The 17,477-nt window shown below is 37.7% G+C and overlaps 1 long non-coding RNA gene across 1 annotated transcript; it reads right to left on the reverse strand.

The window, feature by feature from the left end:
- Window positions 1-2,141: 2,141 nt before the first annotated feature.
- LOC138104609 (uncharacterized) lies at window positions 2,142-13,297 on the reverse strand. The gene is made up of 5 exons (XR_011148158.1): window positions 13,197-13,297; window positions 12,889-13,067; window positions 5,396-5,564; window positions 3,948-4,124; window positions 2,142-2,907 (listed from the first exon to the last, which is right to left on the reverse strand). It is a non-coding gene; the product is annotated as an uncharacterized lncRNA (long non-coding RNA).
- Window positions 13,298-17,477: the final 4,180 nt, after the last annotated feature.

Below are 17,477 nucleotides of genomic sequence, written 5' to 3' on the forward strand. Positions count from 1 at the left end.
GATAGTATATTAATTGACTAGTTTTGTACTGGTATTTCCTTGTGTCTAAAGGTAGAGTTTTCAACTAAAGAAACATTGACTTAAAGTACTTAAATTAATTCTTTTGTCAATAACTATACAGCTAATCAATACACCTGGAATTAAACAACAGTTTTTGGCCAGAAGGCATGCTAATCCCTGGTCTCTTTTTGTTGCAATTCATTAATCATTCAGCCCTTCCCAATTAAAGATTTCCCTGTCTGAATTAGAAAGTTTGAGACACCAAACATCCCACCGTGGCAAATAGAATAAAGAAAATCAAAGAAAGGTTTCCAAAAATTACTTTTTTACTGGGAAAATAAAAATTCAAAAGCTACATTGATAACAATTCATGCTATAGTTTTAGTTAATAAAATGTAAGTAGATATTTTTTCCTATTAAGATAAAAACCAAAAATGTAATACTTGTTATAACCCAGAGCATAATTGGTCATTTATTATCTTTTGTTTTTAAGATTATTAAAGGCTAAAAAATTACTTTTCAAACATTGATCTAGTGAGATTACTGTGGAAAAAAAGACACTAAGCAATGAAAATTCTATTAATCCACAAAGTTCCTAAAATATTTGCTACAATACTTATCTTTCTGCAGTCCCGAAAACTATATCAAACTGATCTCTATCTCCGAATAGGATGTGGATTACAATTTCAGTGCTTAGTACTCCAAATCTTTTTTGTTTTTCTTATTCTGCACTAGAAAGAAAAAATTGAATTATTCCTTTATCCTTTTCAACTGATAATCCTACAAAGCATGTAAAGCCACATTAGAAATGTAGTGTACTTTACAAGATGGCATAGGGTATGACTCATATCTACAAACAAAGGCCCCAAAACCAAAGAAAAAACCCAAACTTCCCAGTTTGGGTATGATATCTTAAAAGATAAAGATGATTTGAGTGAGTTACTGAAAAATATTTCATCAATATCCTACTTTTACGTTCTGAGGCATTAAGGGAGAAAAAAAGAAATGTAATTATAAGAAATAAAATAAGGATTTTCTTAGTTACAATTCCTGGCCTTTCACTGATTGCAGTAAATTATAAATTATGCAGTCAATGTAGGCCAACAAAAGAAGACATCTTCAAATCTCAGTCAAAGGTAATTACTTAAGTCGGCTGAATGTTCCCTTTTCATAGAGTGTGATCTCTCTTTGACAGCTCACACTGACAGATGACCTTCTCAGCGACGTTCTTATCCTTCGGATCATGAGCAGTGTGCCTCTCTCCCTGAATATCTCTATATATTTGTGACACTAAGCTTTCAAATACAGCTATTGACAAATCAGAACATCAGTCTAAGTGCTGGTCTTCCTATCACTCACAATAAAGTAGCTATCACTTGTGGTGTTGTAGAGCAAGCACATCTCTGAAAAATGAGTTCTCACCAAGTGCTAATTTGACACAGCTCGCTTGCCTTCCCATAATTGCTCTGTCATTGTCAGTTGGCAGTTCGGGCTCATTCCTGGAAGCTGTGCCGTACAATTGGATACAATTACTCCCATTTACCACCACTATTATGCCACTGATGTTGCCCAGTTCGCATATTGACATGCCTCATTAAACCTGGATGCAGGCCATTAATGAACATTGTTAGCATTTCTCTTAAACTTTTTGCCTCTAATAAACAGTCAGTGTTCCATGAAGGAGCACTGCCATCCTTGTGATATGATATTTATTATCTTATGGGGGAAGGGGACTCTGCAAATGGAAACTATCCAGATGCTGTGAGAGAGATGTATGGTTAGATCAGTGGAGAATAGCCCTGATCAGGAGGACCTTTTCCATCAGGGGCATCCTGCCATTAACCAAGTGACCTCCCCTATCCAAGAGAAGACAGGAAGGATAAACACGATAACCTCCGGGCAGCCCAGTCGCTGCAGGTTTCTCAAGGTTGCCCCGGCTCCTGTGGCTCCCCTCAGCCCCCTCCTACCCCCAGGTGGTGCTGCGGGATGCGGCAAAGAGCATTTTGCCCTGGGTCCTCAATCCATTATGTCCAGCTACTCCGATGTGCATTTTTATTCAGAGATAATTATGTGTTGATCAGAGAAGTCAGCGGCTGTCACCCATATGGCAGGCACACCTGCAGTGTGACATAGGTGGTAACGATGGCATGCTCTTGAGCTGTCATGACAGGGACAGGGACTTTATTATGTATATGTCACCATTTCTCTTAGGAAAATTATCCTTTTCCACACAATGACAATAACAGATCTTACAACACTTTCATAAACCCTGTTTCCAGGCCCTTTCCTTGACCTTCATTAAAACTCTGCCTAGCAAATTCACTGCTCTATGAACAAAATGCAAACTTTCCCAGCAAATGGAACTGAGCTTTTGGAGTTCCTTTTTAACCACGTTACGCAAACAGGATACTTGGACAGTCAGTGGCCCTGCAGAGTAGATCCCACTCCTTCGACAGGGCAATGACAATAAATAGAAATTCTAGGATGAGGGCTAACTAGCTTTTAAGTGCTAGAAATCTGTCTAGGTCTTAGAAAGTCTTGCACTTAAACCAAGTTTATAGGAGAAATTTTTTATCCATGAGTGATATAAAGAGCCTTTTTGTCCAACACACCAGAATATTTTCAGCTAGAAGAGACCTACAAAGATCATCTAGTCCAACTGCCTGACCACTTCAGGGATGATAAAATGTTAAAGCATATTACCAACTGCATTGCTCAAATGCCTCTTAAATACTGATGGGCTTGGGATATCCACCACCTCTCTAGGAAGCCTGTTCCAGTGTAATATAATACAGAATTTTACTATCCCAGAATTATTCTCCCTCTCTTCTTGGCTTTCTTTTCTTCGTTCTTCACATATTTCCTTCCGTTGTTTGGTTCATGGCACAACAGAAGGCCTCTGTGGAACTGAAACCCAAGAAGAACACACAGAAAGGCATTTTGTATCCAGGGAAAAGGAAGAAAAGAGAAAGAGCAGCAAGATTTTGCTATTTATCTCAGGCATCTGCAGAAGTTGTATCTAAGTATCAAAAAGAGAAACTGAAAAACTCCCATAATAATGTCTATTATTTAGGTGGATTCTTTTTTACTGCGGACTATTCTAATTACAGTGTTCTCAGTTAAAAATTAAAGATTGACGCGACAGAAAAAATGTAAAGAAAATTGATGTTGTCAGTGTCTTTTCTACAGCTAACTTTCTTATTTTAAAAGCTTCAAAAGTTTGAATATACAGTTTCAGTTGACATTCTTCAAGTTTGGGTTCTCTTTCATAAAGATATTCGTATGAGAGTACAAGTGTGTAATATGCCTGCTTGCTGTGGTTGTGCTTAATATATTTCTCCCATTTTGATATACACAAGTCTACTTCCTACAAAATTCTTTCAATAGCAACAGAGTACTTCAGAGTACAAGTAATTTCTTACATGTGAATGCTTTCTATCTGTCTAGAGAGAATTAAGGGACCAGGGAATTTAGCTTGAAATTTACATTTTAACTTTAAATGACTTTAGCAAAAGTTGCTAGCAGAAAAAAGTGTAAAATTCAGGACAGTTGCAAAATTGTGAACTTTCTTAGTCTGTTTTAAATGTAAATATTATACTGTTGAATGTGCTTGTGGGACAAGTACATGAATTCTGGAATAACAAGCCCTTTGGTTCCACTGTGGTCTAAATAACCATGTAGAATGCAGAAGTGTATCAAAAGTATCTGAAAACCTTAACTGAATAACCCAATTTTTATACTTAGTAGCTTACTATTTTGTTCACATTGATTTGAATAATTTTCTCCATGATGACCTCAAATTACTTTGACAAATATTAATGCTAGGATATGAATTTAAAGTTCTCAGCTGTATTTCTAAGCAGTTATAATTTATTTAAACAGTTCACCACCACAATTACAAATAATAGTATCATGGTACTACATTTAAAAATGGAAACATACAATACCTCAGCAATCACTAAAGTCCATAAACTTCCTGTTGGTATCCTGTATCTGAAGAGGCTGTAGAAATATTGCACTTCGCTGGAGACAAACGAGTATAACAGGCAAAGGAATATTCACTAAAATGTAGGTCATCCAAGAATAATTACCAGAGCTGAAACTGCTCAGGATATAAAAGTTAACTGTTTTGAGAAACAAAAAAGGACTTGTTAAACAAGAGAGGTCAAATCCCTATTTATACCCAGAAACAGCAGCACAAATATCCTAGTGATATCTACCTGTGCCATATTGCTCAACATATATGCATCACTGTCAAATGAATATGCAAATTTTCAGATCAGGTTAAGGTGATATACAAAGCTTCTTGAATATCTTGGATATCTTATGGTGCAATATTAAAAACAGGCAGTGAAGCACTAATATAAAAAAACTTTTTTTGTAGTTTTTTTGAGGTGGGAGTAGAATATTTGCTATCTGGAAGGTAGAGGTTTTGCCCTGTATTGATACAATTTTGCCTTTTCTGAATCTGATCACAGCTCTTCAGTATTCATGAGACAAAAAAACCCCACAATTATCTATCATGGAATAGAATGTCACACTGAAATCAGAGAATATCATGTTGGAAGGAGATCTCAAGGCAAAATGTATAGTAAATTTGAAAGATAAAAATTTAAATACTGTATTTTTCTTATCTTCCTGTCTGAATAGGAATGTATGATATGACAAGAACCGTATGAGTCACAGGGTCATATCCTGCATGTAGAAGAGCACTACACAACAAGTAATGCAAGAGTACCTCTACTTTCCCTGTGAGCCGCACAGCATGTACCTCCTGAGCACATATACACTGAGCAAAAAAATATCCCAATACCTCAAAACTTCAGAGTGTAAAATGGAAAGAGTAAAAGCCATCAAAGAACCATTACTGCCTTTGATTCCTGAAATGGTAAGTCATTTCTTGAGGTCCTACACAGTAAATCTAAGTAAGAAACTGCTGGATATACATTTTGATATGAATGAGCGATGACAGTAGTAGGATAACTTCATCTAAATAGGTGAGGAAGTTTTATATTTATCAACTTCCATGTATCCATTCATTAAGTTGCAGAGAACTAACCTGATGGCAAAAGTGAAAGTAAACAAGCGAAGGCTTTTTTTAAACTATTGTCTCACATTAGTTGTGGGGTTTTTTAAAGTTCCTCTGGCATCAGTGGCAGCTCCAAACAGTCTAACATTACAGAGTAAGGTGAGTAACAGAGAGGTTAAAAAGGCTTACTGGAAATACAGTCTATAAATTTGTACCAATTGATCTAACAGGAAGTAAAGAAATAAATTCTTTTTTAAAAAATAACATGCTACGACTATGTTTTCTGGTGTCAGAGAGAGCAGACTAACATAGGGTATTGTACTATTGAGATTCTTTTGACACAAACCAACATTAGAAATTAATAACCATCAGTAACTACGTGTATCTTCATCCAGACTCCTTCTGTTGTTCATTTTGCCCAGGTAGTCTCTTGTTTCTTTTCCAGAAAAAGTCTGTTCAGGGGCAGCAATTCAAGTCACCCAACTAGTGTGCTGCACACTTCATCAGGAACTTCTAAATCAGACAAGAGAAAGACCTGGGGGAAAACACATCAGCCAGTTACCACAGGAAAGGGAAAGAACTGCTCTTAGAAGCATCCTTGAGAAACAAATGCAGGGAGAACCATGGTCCTGCTCTTGAAAGCTGCTATAACATGACAGTGGATACTGAAACTAATTAGCAGAGTTTCAATTCCTAATGCAACAGCTGCTATGAGCTGCTATAGGGTGGACTATCAACAGGGTTTCACAACAGTGCAAGCTTATGATTAGGGGGAATAAATCACAGGGTTCTGTGAATTTGTGTAATTATAGCTATACATATTCTGGGTTTGCTTCTTCTACTCCTCCAGATCCAGCAGAAATGTATTCCTAAAAGAAGAAAGTTTACCAAAACAAGCTGTACAGCATACAGTCACTTCATTTCACAAATCAAATGTGACAAACCTAGCTCTCATTTTAGTTGTCCTCAAGGTGACAGAATGTTATAGCGATGACCCCAGCATAATCTTTAGTATAGGCTAGGCTAAGCTAGGCTAGGCTAGGCTAGGAATTTTATACACAAGGATGTGGTAGAGCCTAGTGGAAACCATTCTGAAGATACTAGATTGGAATGAAGGTGATGGGGTGAGGGAGAAACTGGCTAAAGGACAGGTTTTCAGCAGATGTGCATAGAGCTTCTCCACTGAAAGATAGACTACATTTGCACTGTAAGGAGGAGGTGTCAGATAATGGGTGTATGCATATGTATAAAGAAATGAGATGGGTGGACTCAAATGGCCTGGACTGGCAGCTTTTGGGAAGGGATGGCTTAGAAAAGTTAGCTGCTTTTTCGTGGAAAGAATGAATATATGAGGAAAAGAAAATGTCTGCCAGCAAGCAGTTTTAGACTGAGTGATAGAAACTTGTGAGGAAGAGTGTATATAATTTGAAAAGGAAGAGGGGAAAGATGAAGAAGCAGGGAAAGATAAAAACAGAAATGAAGATCAGAGGAAGTAAAAAAGAAAAGTTTTGATCCACCCTTCTTGTTACTCTAAAGTTGATTCTCATTCTCCATTATGCAAGGGAAAAACTGATGGGTCAAGACCACTTTCTTCTTTCTCATTCATCATCCCTCTCTGGAATTTATCTTTAATCCCCAGATATTATAGAAATGAAAATGAACATATTATAAAAATTGAAATAGATAGATTGACAAGTGTTGTTCCAGATTTTGGCTTTGAAATCTAGGTAGATTTCATGAGAATGATGGATGACGTTATGGAATGTTTGCAAACCTACCACTTAGGTGAGGCTCAATCTGCCAGGATTCACACATAGCATTGACCTCATGGGTCACCCTCATGGTGGGGTGTTCTGCAATGAATAACTGCAACTACCACCAATACCTATTTAAAATACCCAACCTAAAGAAATGGACTCATGCATTTTTGTTTCCAAGCAAAATTATTTTTTGCTAAAGGTTGTGGGGAGAGATAAGCTAGAATTGAGCTGCAGGCTGTGGGACATGCCTGCAGAAGCACATGGCAGCACAAAGAAACACATGGCAGCACAAAGAAGCACATGGCAGAACAAAGGAGGACATGGTGGCACAGAGAGGCTTGTCTCCACCGGATCCTGGGGGCAGGAGGTGTCACATGGCAGACCCCTACGGAGAGGAGCCTGCCAGGAGCTGATAGATGAGTGAACAATGAGTGATCATCCCATAGAAGGACATTTAGAAAGTGCATTGCTGATGTAGAACACGGGATAGGTCACCTAGTGAGAACTGGCATGTAAGAAAATACTGTGCCTTGAAAAAGTGTATAAAACCAGCTCGTTTCTTTTGAATAAACAATTCAGATTTCCTGCCAGTCTGGGTCCATATCTTGGTCACTCACAAAAGGTAGCAGTAATACCGCATTATTTATTACATGTGTGCTGTCATACTTGATGACACACTAACCCTTTGGATATATTACAAATTAAATGAAGTCTGATGAAGAAAAAATAAAACAGCAAATGAAGACTCTTGGAGCCTGATGCCATGAGATGTTCATCAGCAGAGTCTGAGTCAACAGTTTCCTACTTAACTTTCAGAAGCATAGTGTCCTTCTAGGTGTATGTACCCTGCTGATCTTTAACAGAGCCCCTATTCATGTGCAAAATAACTACACAGGGCAGGGAAGTTTCTGTTGTATTTGGATTTCAATACAGGAATGCTGCTATCTGATAATAAATATAATAGAAGTTCTTTGTTTCTGCAGAGACTGCAGCTTACGAAGGGCTCTGTTACTGATCTGCTCAGTGTTATTTTTTAGAGACCTAAAAAATACCTTGACTAGTCTTTAATGGCTTCTGTATTTACATTTCCCTGCAGATTCATTTAGTTGGCAGTTGTAGACATTTGTGCCTGATGTTGCATAATTTTTGTTTTTCTGACATAAAACACCCTGCTCATTTTTGTGAAACAAGTGCTCATTATCTGAGTCACCTGAATGAAACATTTACTTCATGACATCAGCCCACTAGATTGCCATACTCAGAGACAGTACATAATGAAGGATGGCCATTTGGGTTTTCCACCAGTCTAGCAGCTTAAAATGCTCTTCAGTTGCCAGAGACCTATGCTAATTCTCCATGGACTAAATTATATATCTTATACAAGAGCTAAGTAGACAAAATTTAAGCCTCTAGATAAAAAAGTTATTCTTGCAAATGAACCAATGACAGTAATGAAGACATAGCCTCCAGTCTTTGCATGGATGGCAAACATCATGGATAAGACTCTCCTTCAGCTGAGTGATTAGACTCCCAAAAACACTGTTATCTACAACCTGTTTTAATTTAAGAATTCCTCTGATTTTTCCAGCTTCCTGCTGCCCCTCCAGAAATCCACAGGACTCTGATTTATCAGACTTGTTCCACACCTGCTACCTCCATGTGGATGTTTCAGATGCACTGCAAAACCTATCCATAGTTTCTCTAGAGCTGAACTAATGACCTAAACACCCATCATGGTCAGAGGAAAGAAACAGATACTGTTACGCTGTTATCTATTGTCCTATTACATATGTCTAATGTCGGACAGCAGAGCAGCACTCTGAGAGAACTTTAATTTCCATTGATTTAATTGAGAATGATTTGGTTGACCTGTTCTGGTGACAGCAACATCTGGACAGGTGAGTCCCACAGCCTATTTCTAACACTCTCCTAAAAGGTATTACCATTACTGAGAATACCTACACCATAACCAACACTCTTGTTTTTGGAAGTCTTCGCTTCTGTTATGTCATGGCCCCTTTCAGGTTTCAAAAAGATTGGTGGAAATACTGGTCTCAGGCTGAAACTCTGTGCTCTTATAATCAAAGCACTTTCAAAATTTTAACTTAATAAATATCACAGCACTTCTCTGACACAGAATACTACATGTATTCTTTTTATTTTTGTGCTGATCACTAGTCAGTGCAAGGGGATATACTGCATTCCATTAATTTTTGCAGACTTTTTTTTTTTGCATTGATCTGTAGCAGGAAAAGAAAGAATTCCTTCTTGTCTAGATCACCAAGTGCTACTAATATATTTTTATAACAATAACTTTACCATACATGAGTGTTCCATACTTCTCCACTCATAAGAAGGCAGTGACCAGCACTCTGACTTGTCAAACCAGATAACTGGGATGTCACAAAAAGTCTCAGAGTTTGGAGCAGCTCCTACATTTTTCTATTATAGACTGAAATGCAAACCGCTTTATACTACATTTCAAAAACATCTGCCAGTTATATGTGTTTGACTAAGCTGTCTTCAAGCACTGTTTCAGACTTAGATCAACATTCCCCTTGTGGGGCAGAAATTTCAGCACCTCATTGCTATCTTCCGAGCAGCTGCAAACCACAGAACAAATGTACATTGTTTCCTCCTCTAGAGAGACATCTGCCTGATGGATAATAGCTCATGTCTGCTACTTCTCAGCCTGGTGGCCACAATCTATGCCATGAGTTGGAAGATGTTATCTTCATAACCCAGTGAACAGTTAAGCAGAAGAAATAAATGTACTCAGACCACAATAAAATTTGTGCATATAAAGAGATACAACAGAATTTCCTGGTAGCGCTGGTTTTCTGATATCTCACTGATTTGAAATGTTTGATTTTAATGTCAATTTGATCTTGGTTTTGTAATTATCTATGTGTGTATGTGAAGCTCCCACTCAAAACAGTTTTTTGCCTGCAAAAGTTGCCAGTTACTACTGCCCTGAATACTTCTGAGCTATGTCGGTACTTATTGCACATATCTGCTCAACATTTTGTTAATTTTTAAATTGTTCAGATGAAGATTTTTATTTCTTTCTGTGTCATAGCACTCAGCACACCTAAACAGTAAAATATCAGAAGTTCTCCCATATAAGCAATATATAGGCAATATGAATGAAAATAATTTTCATTCATTAAGTTTCATGGCAATGAGTTTGATTTTCCAAAACAATACGAACACTATCAACAACAGATGGCTTGCTCTCTTAATGCTTTAATTCTATTCTATCATTTTTTTCAAGTCCAAATTTTATTATGACACTAGTAGTGTGTAGTACTGTGTCTCAGGATGGGAGTTGTATTATTTTAATAATATTCATAAAAACTTATTATGCAATCACTGTAGACCAAATAGTTTTTGAATAAAGAATTCTCTCTTTGTGTAACAGAAAAATAAAGATTTTTGTTGTAGGTGGAGACTTGGGATGTTCCCATAACGTACTTACATTATGTAAGTAATACAATAGAATACTATTGTTGATGGTGTTGTCAAACTGAAATGTGAAGAAAGATACCTTTCTTCTCCATAAATTGTTCCAATTAAAACCACAATGAAAGAGTATTTTACAAATACTCTTTTAGTCCAAAAGATTTTCAGATTTCTTGGTGCCAGATATAGAGAACTTCATGCAAGAGAAATTTTTAAGTTGGAGTCTTATAAAGAGTGACAAGTTAACACCTTTTTAATGATGAATTAATGGGCAGTAAAAGCATTGCAATTCCAGTATGTACAGAACCTTGTGTTTAAAGGCACAGATTCAGTGAGCGTGGTTCTGTGACCTTTGTGGTACCAGTAAAGGTTGGGTTCAGTGCAGGCAACATTCAATCAGTCTTTCAAGGTTAACTACACATGCCAAGCTGGGAAATGAAACAATTACTAACAAATTTTATGGGTATATTCTGTCAAATTTAAAAGGGAATAAGAAGTCTGGATTAAAAGTATGCCTCAAGAAAGTACCCAAAAAGTAAAAAAAGAAATTAAGAAATTTGGATTGGGTTTTTTGGTTTTTTCTTCTTCCAGAAGTTGTCATTCTGAACTAGGCACTGAAAATATTGGTGGAACTAAAAAAGGTATGTGGGAGACACCACATACTGTTGGAGAGAAAAACCCACAATGGAAAGGGCAGAAGTGCTAAGGAAGGATGACATCAGTCATCACCTGGGCAACATTGACACAGTGAATGTGAATGATTAATTACACTGTAATTAAATTTTAATTAACTTTACCCTGCTTTCCTTATTTTAGAAAGTTAAATAAACTTTATTTTATGGTATTTGCTAAACCAATGAGCAGAGTCTAGAATTCTGCTCTAATTAAAGTCAGCAATATGGCAAAACTGTGTGCAAAACATAAATGTTTCTTTGTAACTTAAGTAGTTTCTTGTCTTTTCTAACACTTTTATTTTTTTTAACTACTTCCCATTAGTGGCAGTACATTGAAGTCTCAAAAAATATTTTTATCATAATCTTGCATATTTCAGGAAAAATAGCAAAGGTATTTTTTACATAACTAAATGATTTCCCAAAATTCACATGCACATTTCTCCCCTGTGCAACTGGAAACACACTCAAAGAAATAATAACAGCTAGAGCAGGAAGTTGAAAAGAGCAGATCTAAAGTTGCTGTTTAAAAGGTTTGCACCAGGAGTAGAAATATCTGGTATTTGTGGGCTGATTCTCAGTCAATGAATTTCACCCAGTGGATCCTCTGAGATCTTTCAAAACTGTGTTTTTGCATGTGGTAGAAAAATATTAAATTCTCAAATTTATATTTTGTCATTTTGGAGTAAGCAGAATTTTGCCATTGGCTTCAACTCTAGGTGAGCAGTGATACAAGCTATTAAAACATTATTTTTTTCCCCTTTAAAAAAATCTCCTTTATTAGAAATCAAATTTCTTTAACAAAATATATTCCACTTTGAAAATGTCACTGGATAACTGCATACAGGATGTAGTTCCCAAAGAGAAATCGAGACCAGCCTCTAGCCTGCATTCAAGATTAGCACTCTGCTTTGGCTTTCCTAAAGATCTCCCCATCTCCAAACTTGTGAGTGTATTTAAAAACTCTCTCTCTTTATTTTTGGGGCTTTATTTTTCTGCCTCAAAGTCTCAAGTAAATGCAAATAAAAATAAATTCTTAGTCAAGAGAATTCTTGTTTTCAAGCCAGCTATTCCATCTACATTTCTAAAGACTATTATCTTACTTTATGATAAGTAAAGGTCTGGCTGTCCAGTTATGCCTGTGAAAGGGGAAAGCTCTGCTGTATTTGTTTTGTAACTGATGACTGGAGAAAGCCCTTTCCTTTTCTCTACTGCTTTTCCTAGTTCACCAGTGTGCAGGAGCAGCACCTTGTTGCTCCAGTTATCTACAACAAATCAGCACTGCTGTATGCCTGGATTCGTCCTCTGTTCTTATCTGCCTACTATACTGGTCCCCTTTACAGGCATAATTATAATTAAGTTATATATCCTGTTTCATATGCCTGGGCAAAGTAGATAATCTTCTGATCTCATATCCAGCTAAGACAGAGGTAGAAGAATTTTAAGGGAAGAAGAGAATAATAAAAAATGTGGAGGTCAAATCAGTCAAGTCAAAGTACTTCAGAGGGAAAAAACATCGCATTTGAAACAGGCAATTGGAACAGCAGGAAAACATACTTATTTCTGTAGAGTACAAGCTGGCCCATAGCAGAAGAGGTTACTCAGACAGAAGGTGGAACGCAGCTATAGGGGAGAGAAAGACAAATTCTTGCTGATGTCAAAGTCCTTGGTTTTCATTTCACTAGCAAGGAAAAAAGATGGCAGTGATATGTGAAAAAAAAAAAAAAAGCACAAGTTTTTGATGACCTGCTACTTATTTTTCAACATGTTCACTTACTATCAGCTAATAATTCAGGAAGGGGAAAACTGATACAATTCAACAAGTAAAATATAAAAGTTCAACCTGACATCCATTCAATTTTGACTTTTGCAATAACATAAAGTAACAAATGCACTTAGGTAACATGTTTTTTTTAAAAAAAATTAAAGCATTAGTGAAAACTGTTACACCTTTCTATATGGTTACCTGTATATTCCTTTGTCTCCCAAGGGATGTCAACTGAATTTCAATTTATGAGCTCTCCATTTTTTTTTGTAATACTCTGATGTATAGATTAACCTATCAGACTCAAACCCCGAGGCTTTGACCTCTACTCTCCGTTAGGTACTTCAGGATTTTCTTCTGCAATGGCATCTACACAAAACCTGTGGTGGAGAGGTTGTGGTGCAGTTAGGGAAAGCTAGTTATAATTAATTAATCAATTTATTAATGCTTTGGAACATTCAAGTTCTTTGATGGCTCCCTAAGTAACCTCATTATCTTATTTTCATTACCTTCCTCTTGTCTATTCCCTTCTTTATTTTTGTGTCAGATCTGCTTGCTGCATCTAGTTTGAAATTAGATTCTTCAGAGCAGGGACAATGTCAGACCTTGTTTGTACAGTAGCCAGTGTGTTTAGGCCTTATCCTGACTGGAGCTTTTGGACACAACTGTAATTAATTATCATTTACAGCTGAGACATAGGAATGTTAAATGCCTTGTTCAGGGTGTCAAAGCAAGTCAGCTGCAAATGAAACCCAGATGGCATCTTTCTTTACTCCAACTGCAAGACCACTGCTTGTTCTGAGGGACCTCTGCACTGAAATAAATGTTCTAAAATATTACAAAATATTCCTAAGAAGAAGGATGGTGTTTTTTATTTCCACAGACTTCTTAGAGAAAAAGGCCTCAGATACCTCTTATGTTAAAATACAGATCTTTTTTTAATCTATAAGTACAGAAGCCTCTGGTTGTCATAAAATAGCTTCTTGCCTATTCTCAATAAAATCACTTTGTTTTATTCTATCCAAAAAAATTTCAGTATGGTGTGGAGCTACAACAGATTTAGAAGATTGAGGGAATGTGATATAACAATATGGCCCTAAAGAGGGGACTGGCAGTTTCTGGGGTAGATGTCTTGTACTGAAGGGGTATCACAGGTAGGAGTGGCTGCTCTTAGATACACCTTTGAAACATTTAAGACTGTAAAAACTCATACAGAATATGCCTAATTCAGGAATTGACTCTTATCTGTTAGTAGATTATTTCTATACCTTCAAGAACTTAAAACAATAAAAGATGATATATATTCAGCCAAATCCTTCATACGTCAACTTTGAATTCACTGAGCTACATAGTTGAATAAATTCAGCCGTAGCCTTTATAAATCATGGACTACAGACTGCCATAATCAGATCTTTTCTATTGTTTCTACCATCAACAACAAACTTGAGAGAGGGACATGGCTGTAGTGTTCTTACTAATTAGTTGGAAGGAGACAGACTTGTCAAAGGCTTAACAACAAATAAATATATATGAAAATTACTGAGTTTATGTGCATCTGCATGAGTGACTGTCATGTGGTGTGTTTTTTCAGGGATGGGGTGGAAATGTTCTTTGATCAAACCAGTTCTGGAAAAGAAACATTATTTAAAACAAAGCTTTCAGGGAAGTTTTAGGAAAAGCATAAAGATTTTATGAGAATTAAGTATCTGTGGATCCTAGGTTATAAAACAATACAGAACCTGTACAAAACACCTTGAAATATGTGAATAAAATTAATTGTGAAGCTAAACTTTAGATACAGAGATTATATTTAACACCTGCAGTGGTAATGAAATACATATAGACATTAAAATCTGCATTTGAAAAAACAAAACAAAACAACACAAACACCAAAATAAACCCTTTCTTAATAATTTGCAGATATCTAAATTCATCAGGTGTCTCCTTAGGTGTTTTGAAACTCCCTAGACTCCAGTGTTTCTCCAGTGGGCATGTCCAGAGCACTCTGACCCCACAACTGGGAAGATCCTGCCTCTCCTCTAAGTGTTGGTCTACCTTATTCAGCATAACATAACCCAGTGCTAACATACCTGAAAGTTCAATATGTAAGCGAGATACCTAAGGCTGTGGCTACACAGGTCTTTTAGTCCCAAATGAGAGTGCTTTTTTGAATATCACCTGACAGTTATCCTAACACAGCACACTTTGTTTGGCATCATGGGTTGGCTTTGAAGCATGTGAAGTGCATTCCATTCAAATGAAAATAAATCAGCATACATGGTCTAGGACTGCACCAAGATTTACATATCTGAAGTTAGAGGAAACTAATGGTTTGTAAGATACAACTTACTCTTACCTCATTAGCTTGGAGTATGCACATTTGAGTCTTACCACTTGAATGCTGAAATCTGCCAAGAATGCCTCATTTGATCCTAATCTGACTCTCCTGATATTCTCTGACATGGCCAGGATGCTAAAAAAAATCTACTTTTCCAAACAAAAGTGCTGCTCAATGTATCTTATGTATTAACAACTATTTCTGCTCTGGTTTTTTTTTGTTTGAGGTTTGTTTTTCCTATGATAGCAGAGGGAAGTTATTTCAGAAACCAGGATATCTACTTCTGTGTTTTAGCTAACTAATTACAGGAATAATTGTTCTTGTAGTCAGACTCTCTTCCTGAAACTGGAAGGAATTTACCCTGGCTACATCATGACAATGAATACATTTCTAGTTCCAAACAATGAATTTCTGCTGAAAAAATCATGTCTGTCTAATACTCAGCCCTACTGAATAGACTCCACAGCTTGACATAGATTTTTAACTTCAGTGCTAAAAATCACCAAGTCTCATTGCCTACTCAGTATTGCCTCTCTCCTTGCTCCTGTGTCACAAAACCATTTAATATATGAATTTATTTTTTTTTCCTAGTTCCTTAGATAATTTCTACTCACAGAATCTCAAACACAAGACAACTTTTCTTTTACAAATCACAGCCTTCTACTAATACTCTGCTAAACATATTCAGTCTTATTTTTGGGTCATTTTCTTTATCATCCCTATTTCTCTAAGCTGTGGCTACTTACATCCCTTCTTTATAATCTTTCTTTGAAGGTATTTATAGACTCGTATCATGTCCTGTATAAATCTTTCCTATTCTCAAGTATATAAAATTAGATGCCACATCTCTTTGCTTACATCTTTTTGTTCAATGTACAGCTCTTGTTCTCACTGCCATTTGTTTGCATTTCACACGTAAATTTAGTGGCTTTTACATAAAAAAATTATGTGAAATTTACTCTTGTTAACCCTGGCTAGATGCCAAGTGCCCATCAAAGCCTCTCTTTTACTCCCCTCCTCAACTGGACAGGGAAGAGAAAATAACAGTGAAGGGCTCATGGGTCAGAATAAGGACAGGGAGACATCACTCACCTATTACCACCCTGATAAAAAAGGTCAAAATAGATTTGATTGGGAAAATAAATTGATTATTTTACCAATCAAATCACAGAAGAATAATAAGAAATAAAACCAAGTCTTGAAGCACCTTCTCCCCACCCCTCCCTCTTTCTCAGGCTGAACTTCACTTCCAATTTTCTCTACCTCCTCACCCCCCAGCAGCGTAGGGGTACTGAGAACAGGGGTGGCAGCCTGTTCACCACACATTGTATCTGCCACTGCTCCCTCCTCAGGGAAAGGACTCTTTACACTCTTCCCCTGCTGTGTCTCCCATGGGAGACAGTCCTTCTTGAATTTGTAGTTTTACATGAACTGGTCCAGTATGGGTCCCCTTCCACAGGGTGACACGGTGCATGGGGTGGCAGTGGAAAGAGTGCCGCGTCCATCCCAAAAGCGTTCCTTGTCGGAGCAGCCCGGGGGTGCCACGCAAACATGCTAGGACACACCCTGACACACCAGAATTGGTGGATACACATAGCCACTCACACATACAGAGCCACATAGCTTCTGCAGCGTCACCAGGGAAAAAGAGGGAGGAGGGGTCCTTTGCATAGAGTTCCAAGGGGTTTATTGAAGTCCACACCCAAAGTGAACCAAGGACAAAGAACCCAGAACACTGAGGGGTCCAGGGTTTTACACAGGGTGGTACAAGGGGCAGGCAGAACATCAGAGCCAAATCATCTGAGGGCCAAGGGGTGGTGAGGATGTGGGGTGTCCGAACAGTGACCAATGGGGAAGGAGAGGGGTGGAACAAGGGAACCAGGAACCAGTGGGGTATGAAGGAAAGGAGAACTATCTAGAACATGGACTTAAAAGGGGTAAAGGGGGTGGTAAGGCAACAGGCCAACCAACTGAGAGTAGTTAACATAGGGAAGCAAGGTTTTGTGGGATCTCGCCATGACCTGAAGGGTGGTCTTAGACCTCTGAGCCTGCCCACCTGCAGATCCCCACTGTTTTGGGGCCCTGTGGCTCTTTGGTCAATCCTCTGGTAGACTTAACCACCGCAACAACAGAATGCAATTCTTCAGTAACCAACTACTCCAGTGTGGGTTCCTCCATGGGACCAGAGATCCTGCCAGGATCCTGCTCCAGCATGGGGTCTCACACAGGCTTCAGGTGGATCTCTGCTCCACCATGGATCTCCATGGACTGCCAGGAGACAGCCTACTTCATCAGGGTCCTCGCAATGGGCCACCTGGTGAAGCTCCTCCCCCTCCTTTTTCACTGGTCTGCAAAATTGTTTGTCTCACATAGTCCCACTCACTCCTCTCTTCCCTACTGTTGCTGTGCATTTTTGTCCCCCTCACCTTTCTTAACTGCGTTATCCCAGAGG

Source organism: Aphelocoma coerulescens, chromosome 1A (genome assembly GCF_041296385.1).
Source record: "Aphelocoma coerulescens isolate FSJ_1873_10779 chromosome 1A, UR_Acoe_1.0, whole genome shotgun sequence".
Classification (NCBI taxonomy): domain Eukaryota; kingdom Metazoa; phylum Chordata; class Aves; order Passeriformes; family Corvidae; genus Aphelocoma; species Aphelocoma coerulescens.